At 36.3% G+C, this 8,559-nt stretch overlaps 1 long non-coding RNA gene across 1 annotated transcript; it reads left to right on the top strand.

Annotated features, from left to right (window-relative positions):
• Positions 1-483: 483 nt before the first annotated feature.
• On the top strand, positions 484-5,322 carry LOC130684947 (uncharacterized). The gene is made up of 3 exons (XR_008999426.1): positions 484-641; positions 787-820; positions 5,034-5,322. It is a non-coding gene; the product is annotated as an uncharacterized LOC130684947 (long non-coding RNA).
• Positions 5,323-8,559: the final 3,237 nt, after the last annotated feature.

The raw sequence follows: 8,559 nt of genomic DNA, 5'->3' as shown, positions 1-8,559 counted from the left end.
CCATTTTATTGATTCAGGAAACAGTGAGGCTTAAAGGAGGTGAAAATATTTGTCTTGGGGTTTCTGAGCCCAGTTTAGAATTCTTTGCATTGACATGGACCTGTCTTCCTTTGTGTGATTTTGGGCTGGAAACAGAATGCTTTGTTTTAGTTGCCTCCTGTCTGCCCTGTTGGTGAGGCATTCCTACCCCAGAGATACGGGGGTGGCTGAACATACTACACTCAATACCGTACAGATGAAATTGACAGCATTTTGTTAGTTATATAAACTAATAACTCTGCTGCAGCCTGGGAGAGGATGATATCATAGACCATGTATGGCTACACAGGGGTTGCTCTCAGGAGCACAGCAAACAAGCAGCGGCTTTGGGAGGCAGGCTGTGTAGTATTACAAGGGTGAAATGACCCCCAGTTCCTGTGGGAAGTTGTGAAACACTACTTTAAAGCTGTGTCATTCAGGGCTAAGCAGGAACTGCATTTGGTTCATGTGATAAGGAGAGTTGTTCAGAATGTAGGGGACATTATTCATAGGAGCAGATAAGGGAGAGTAACTTGAGGTCAGGACATTTGAGACTCCTTATTTCAGATGTCAAGGCAGCACAAAATATGAACTTCAGGCTTTCACAACACCATTATATAACTGTAGGTTATTTTATTTTTCTAACCTTTACATATTCCCCAAAAATAAGCTGTTTTTTTTAAATAAAGGCAAGGGCTTCTGACTATTCATATATGTGTTAGCCTCCATTTATTGTTCTCTTCTTACCATTTTCTTGTTTCTTTTCAGATGCCTTTTTTCTTATTGGCTGCCCACAAAGAAGGTAAGTTCCATAAACCTTATTAATCATCTTGTTTATTGCTGTGTTCCAAATGCCTATGATAATAGATGGTCAGTAAATTTTGTCAAATAGAACAAATGAGCATGGTTAAAAATTATAGACCTGAAGGTATTTTTATTTGTTGTTGAGGCTTTTCTTGAGCAGATTAGTACACTAAACATGTATTAAGGGCCTTTCCTGTACTAGTTTCTGTTCAAAGAATACAGTTTCTACCATTAAATGACTTTTAGTCTTGAGACAGATTAGTAAAAATACAATGTATTAATTGATGACAATAGCTATAAGAAACAAGGCACAGGATTTAAAGACTTTAAGGTGAGGTGGTACTTGAAAAATCAGAAAGGAAGCTATGATTTTATTTTCAATCCAACTTCTTTTAGCTACATATTCCTATTTTCTGTACTTCTTAAAGACAGAAAGTATCAACAATGATACATGTCAACAGTTTTGTGATGGCATTTAAAATGAAAGGTGAATTGCAAAATTTAGTAACATTTTTGAGCTTTTACAAGAGTTTTGTCCACATACTAAATGAAGAAGGAAATGAAAACAAAACAACTAATGAGATGTGTGTCTAGCACATGCCAACTGTGTGCTTGCTACCTATTTCATTTATATCTGTGTAACTTTATCAGATAGGTTTGGTCAGTCACAATAGGTCCTGTGGGGTAGATGGCTTGCTAACTGCCTCCCTTCCATCTCAGAGAATTGAAAACATTTTCCCATCTGTCTCTGCACACTTTACAGAGGCCTGTGTTTACAAATAGAATGTGGAGTCTGAGATCCTGTTCAGTATAATTCCAGTTCCTTTATGGCTCTTTTTACACCCTTTAGCACTACAGACTAGTAGAGAACCATCACCAAAAGGTGGGTTTATGTTCTCATATATATTCCTGGTTTCCCCTGTTTGAAATTTAAGCAGGAAATTTATAGGATTTAAGTCAAACTGCCCTATAGGGAGTCTTAACAGTCTTCATAGTATGATAGAAACATATTGAGGCTGTGTTCCTTCTGTTTGAAGGCGATCTTGGGATTTTACTGTTTTGTAAATTAAAGAAAGGGATTGATACTGTAAATTTATCCTGGAATTCAGGAAAGGTGAGAGTGATTGCTACAAAGGAGACATCCAATATTAAAGAGGGTTTCATATGGATCTGAAATATAAGCTATAAATTTCTCCGCCCGAGTTAAAAATACACTGACTAGGTTGGCACCAGCTTCATTAACATTTATTTGGGGTGAGGGAGTTACATTCACGTTTGGTTATTGGTCCATTTATCCTGCATGTTTTAAGCATGACATATACATTTAAAATCCTCAATAATATGAGATGATGTAGAATAGGAAGATTTGTTTTATCTTTCTAGGTTCTGAGATCCATTTTTCTTTTGACTGAGTTATTGCTGTCACTGCCCTTAGGTAAAAAGGAAGTTGTGTAGGTGAACCAGAGAGAGGCCAGTTGGGTGGTGGTAGATTTTGAAGCCATGAAAATGATCTTACGCTTTTCAAAGAGCTGTACATCCCTAATTTCTTTTCTTTCATACTTTTTTTCACATGTCATGAGTCAATATTTGAATCCAGATTTTACCTCTCTCATTCTCTGTGCTTCTCGCTCACTTCCTGATCATGGCATCTTTCTCTCAGTTATTTTTTTCACTATGCAACTTTGTGACTGTTAATAGAGGACTAATTTTGAGAGTATCAAACTAAACTTCTTAAAACTTTAGTTATTTACTTTTGTCCTTTATGCGTAAAATAATTATTAGCATCGTTGTTTCCTTATAGATGACTGTTTTCATCAAAACTCCTTACATATAAATTATTTCTACATTCATTTTTTGTAAATTCTTCTTTTGAAACCAATATCAAATGGCAGCTCTTTCCTTCAGGGTCAATTTTGGGGGCTGTTGTGATTTTGGTTTCCACAATTATTCTTTTATGCCCTCTAATGGCAGCCTGAGGAAATTTCTATTGGACACAATTTCAAGAAAATAAACTTACAAAAATAAACAAGAAAGCATGCAAGTATTTTAACATAAATAAGTTTCACACACCAGGTATTCTAGATGTGGGAAAAAGACCAAATGTTCATTTCCTAAACTTTTGAAAGTAAATCTTCTGGTTGGTTTGTTATAGTTTTTAAAGAATTTCTTTATTTGGATGATTATTTTTAAAATTCCTTTTCCAGTTGTTAAAATGTTTATGTGTTTGTATTACAATGATAGATATTTCTTCAAAGTGTTTATTTACTTTGGAGTTAGCAAATACACAGGTATTTTGGATAGATACACCATCTTTACAAACCGGCTTTGTATTTATTATTGGGTATGAACGGGGGTGTGGAATGGGAAGAGTCCAGTTTGTTTCTTTTAATGGTGTTACAAATGAATATAGGTGAGGGCGCTACAATACCATCACTTTTCACTGCCTTGGTCCTGCATGTTTAGAGTACAGCTAGTGAAAGCGGCTTGAGTCTCAAACATTGTGTGCCCTCACAGGAGATTCACTTTTAAGGTTAAAAACCTCAAGGAAAAAAATTCACATCTTAAAAATGTGCTTATATTAGCTGCTATGTGGTATAAGAAAGCATTTAAAAAAATTGATTTCTCCTTTTGCTCATTTTTTGCTGTTCTTTTTAACTTGCTTTCTTCCAGCTTAAGACTGTTGCCTTATATCCAGTTGCAGTTGTTCTGCCTCAGTACCATTCTAGAAATGTAGCTTTTGTTCTTGATGATAGCAGGAAACAGAATGGAGGCACCCACCAACCGGCTGGAAAACAGCTCCCCTCACCTGCTTTATAAGCCTTTGTTGGTTGTCTGTTTTCTCAAAATGCTGTTAGAAATTTTTCTTGGCTATAGTGTTAACTTGGAATAATACTTATAAGCATTTATATAACTAGATGTTATTAAGTACATACCCCAAAAAAGATATGGTCATAAAATTTTGATCTTATAAAAAGTTAAAAGTTAAAATTTGATATATTGTATACTGGCACATTCTCCAGAATTATGTGTAGATATAAAATAGTCTAAACACACAAAAGCTCTTTGAGCCAGGTACTGTGATGCTAATCATAACATCTCCTGTTTATTGAACACCTACAATGTGCCAGGCTCTCCACACTTACCTCAAGTCCACAAAAGGAAATAACTGTTCTCACTTGACTAATGAGAAAACTGAGATTCAAAGAGCTGGAGTGACTTGCTCAGAGCCAGGGTGGTATCAGGAGGCAGAACTGGGAGTCTGGCTCCACTGTGACCTTAGGGAGCCTACTGGGAGAGGGGCCAGACTAGAGAATTGAGTTTGATTTTTTGTTTCTCCCTATTGCGCTTCATGATTTTTGAATGGATTTTCATCTTCAGCTTTGAATTTGTATTAATGTTTGGGACAATAAACAAGTGTTGCAATAGAGCTTAATGAATTAGTGCACTGCAGTTAGTCCAGGGTTCAAGTTTGGGCTAGACCATTTCCAAAGTGTGAGACTTCCAGTGAATAAAGTAATCTCTTCCCATCTATAGAAAAAGAAAATAGTAACCATCTCATCGGAGCTTTGTGAGGATTAAATAAGACACACTGTCTTGTTCAAAATGAATCCTTTATAAATAAGACTTTTTATTTTTGTTGATATTTTAAAACTCTGTTGTCTTATTTTAGGGATTAATGACAACTTTAATGTTGTGTGTATGATTACCTAGATAGCTCTTAGTAGCTGTAGGTATCACCATTCAGCAAAATTTTATTCTGTTTCACCACTGAATAAGTGAAAGCATAAAAATATGTTTTGCTCTATGTTGAGAAATGCAATCCAAGGTTCTTATTTTGATTCATGTCTTTTAGTTAATTACTATTGTTCTCAGAAAGTAAAACTCTAATAAGCTACTGTTCACCTAACAATTTTTTAGTGCAATTGAATATCTGGGACTAAAATGAAATGCTTTCATCTGGTAACTTTGTTTATACTCGTTTGGAACATGTGGAGAGATGAAAGTGTTTTTTGAAATTAATTGAGGAGAGAAAACCTGACTGGGGCAGACAGAGGAGTGCTAGTTACTATGGTGAGCACTTTCAATGCATCATCTTATTAGAAATGCACTCCAACTCCCTGTTGGGTAGGCATGATTTTTTTAATCACCCATTTTACAGATGATAATGTGAGATTGAAGAGTAATTAAATAACTTGTCTACTGTCACACAGATAATAAGCTGGATGTCTACTTCCAGAGTCCATTGCAAATGGCATCCCCAGATCCTTCTTTTGGCTGCATCAAGCTATTTCCAGTTTCAAAGCAACTACACAAAGCCAGCATGAAATCGAGGTGATCCGGAGGACTGCTTCAGTGAGGCTCATTGGAATGAACAATGGCAGAAGGCTGGAAATTCAACTTTCTAGTACTTGCAACACAGCAAACCTTCCCATGCACATGCTTCCCAAAGAATCATTCCTTGAAGGGAATTGTCTTACTAAACTAACAATCATTAAATGACAGAGAATTAATAAACTGTGCCATGAATTATTTTCTTCTTTTGTTGGATCCTGGGGGAACCCCAAATGATAATGCTATTATTTTAAGTGGACTTGCATATTGCTCATAGCAGGTTGCCATTTTTTCTACCCTATCCTTATTTAAATAAATTATACACTTTTTCCTAATTTTATGTTTGAAAAGAGGAATAATAGAGAGCTTACTGCCGTCCATTCTAAGTATGCAACTGTCTCATTGATTCCTTCTGGATGAACTTGTTGATTTCTGTAGGTGATATAAGAATAAAAGAATTTAACTGTTCATATTCCTCAAGGGCAGAGAAGTGTATGTCTTCTTTATCGCCTAGCCATGCAGACCCCATTTTTCATAATGCATCTGGTTTCTGTATTTGAGTCATTCTCTCATCTTCAAATACCTTGTAACTCTTCCCCAATGGGGCTGCAGTTTGCTGCCTCAGCAAGTAAACTATAAAACTTAAAACTTTTATGTTTAATAGTGCGAGGCCCCTTGGGTCTTCCTCTTAAGTGATGAATACAATAAAATATGGCATTTTGTTAGTATCTGGTACTATTCCCTGGTTTTCTGATGAGAACACAAAATGTCTAAAAAACAAAAAAAGCCCAGATCTTAGCATATAGGAATTTAAGTTTTTATTTGAAACTTAGAGAATGATTTCCCTTACATTTTAATCTGGGTTTTAGACGCAGCATTATCAGCTTTGGGGGCCTTACATAATCTTGGGGAAAAAGAAAGAATAATGAGCGTGGGGTCAGAAGAGCTGGTTCCCACTCCTGGTTCTGCCATTTGATAGCTTTGAGAGGTAATCTGCCCCTCTGAGTCTTAGCTTTTTCATTTTGCATTATATTATAGCAGTCATCATGCCTATTTTCTTATCTCGCAGGGTTGTTGTGATGGTCAAACAAAGTAGTATGTAAAAACTTAATTATAATCACAGTTCTATAAAAGTGTGAAGTATTTCTATTCTGACAGCCAGAATATATCTGATTTTAGAAATTCCAGTAGCCTTATTGTTCCTCGTTAGCAGGAAGAGTTTGAAAACATGCACCAACTCCCAGTTAAATGAATGACATGGTGCTAAATACCTAGGAGAATTTCCCAATTTCCTTGCTTTGACCTGGCCTCTGGACAGGTTCTTGGGTAGCCAGAAACCTGGCCAGGAACAACCACATACACTTAGCTCAAGTACGCTGTGCAAATTCTATTATTTTCTGTGTATGCCATAATGAGAAAGTTGGGAGGGCCTGCCAGGATGATCAAAAACCAAAGCACATATATCCCCTGTTTTTTGAAGGTTATAATCTGATTGAACAGCAGACTGGATACTTTAGAGGATTTAAGAACAATTACAAAACACAGGATTGAGTTTAAGAAGTCAAAGTACATTTTGGACACCACTGTACTGGGAAAGATTTGAATTGGCGAAATACAATGGATTTGGAGATTTGTCTTTAAGCAGTCTCGGACATGAACTGCACAGAGGAGATAGCTCATGAGTTTAATTAGGGGTGGGTGAGAAAGGATGCATAAGTCAAGGGGATGCTTCTGATTATATTGCTGTTTTAAGCAGGCAGAATCAGGTGCCATGAGAGAGAAGGCTAAAGAGTTGCATGTGATATCTGAGAGGAAGCTCTGAATGTTATCCCAAAGAGTTTGGATTTATTGGCTGTATTAATTTCCTATTGCAGCTGTAACAAATTCAGTTGCTTAAAACAATTCAAACTTCTGATGTTACAGTTTTGGAGGTCTGAAGTCTAACATGGGTTGATAGGACTGTGCTCCTTCTGGAGGCACTAGGGGAAAAACCACTTCCTTGCCTTTGAAAGCTTCTAGATGCCACTGGCATTCCTTGACTCATCCCTTCTGGGCATCACTCTGACCTCTGCTTCTGCCCTCACATTGACTTCTCTCTGGCTATGACCCTTCTGTGTGATTACTTGGGTCCACACAGGTAATCTAGGGCAATATCCCAATCTCAAATCCTTAACCTAATCACATTGCAAAGTCCCTTTTGCCACTTAAAGTGACAGATTTACTGGTTCCAGGGAATAGGATATGGACATCTTTGAGGAGGATATTAGTCAGCCTATTGCACCAGCATACTTAATATGTACTTTCAAGTTTTGAAAAGGAAGTTGAATGGTTTTGTTTCGTATATATATTTTATTTCTTTATAGTAGTATGTGTGTGTATGATCACTCATGTGCATATGCCCAGGCCTAGCAATGCTGTCTTCAAACACAGGTAATTTACATTTGACCAGATATAAACCATGTGAATACATGGATTGTGTGAATAGATAGTATCTGTTTTATTCTCCACAGTATCCTTATTGCCTACTGAAAAGTTAGGCACAGAGTAGATTCACACAATTCAATGAAATACATGTTGTGCAAGTAATTAGTCTCTCTATGGCAAGAAAAATGGTACTTATCTGCCAGCTAGAATAAATCCATTCTATAACATGGATGACTTAGATGAATTATTTCAGGGAATAAAAACCTGCACAGAAAGTAAAGATGGTGGCTGGATGGCCATGACAGATGGAGCTCACTGTCATGCCCTCTGTCTCACACCTTATCACACTGTGATGTTACATTGATTTAGCTGACAGCTTCACCCATGTAGACTGCAAGCCACTTGAATTAGCACTTCCTTCTCCTTCACTATGCCCTCTTCCTCTTCTTTCTTCTTAATATTCTCCATCTTCCATCTCTAATGCCTAATACAATTCTTAGTCCATAGATTCTTTATATAGTGTTCCTATAGATCATCAGCAACCAATTATAGAAAAGACAAATCCCAATTATAATAGCAAAAGCATCTGGAAATGAACTGTGTATCTAAAATCATTTTTATAGGCTAAAAAAATTGAAGAAATCCCTAGGTTGAGACCGTTTCAATAAAATCAAGGTTCTAGTCCTAACTAAATTAACATACAAACTTAAGGCATTTCTAAGCAAATTTTCAATGGGATTATTTTTACAATATTACAGAATGGTTGAGAAGTTTATATGAGAGAAAAAAGATATGAGATAAACCAATTTTGCTTATGAACATAAAGGATACTTAAACTACCAGATATTGATAAGTAGTATAATGATAATAAAACAGTGTGGTGCTGGTATGATAAATAAAGATGGGACAGAAAGGAGACTCCTTAAACAAATGTTATGTATTGTGTGTGTTTGTTTATGTTATAGATACCATTTCAAATTA

The sequence above is a fragment of the Manis pentadactyla genome, chromosome 1 (assembly GCF_030020395.1).
Source record: "Manis pentadactyla isolate mManPen7 chromosome 1, mManPen7.hap1, whole genome shotgun sequence".
NCBI classification, from domain to species: domain Eukaryota; kingdom Metazoa; phylum Chordata; class Mammalia; order Pholidota; family Manidae; genus Manis; species Manis pentadactyla.
The sequence above is the reverse complement of the archived record's forward strand: the minus strand, read 5'-3'. Positions and strand labels throughout refer to the sequence as shown.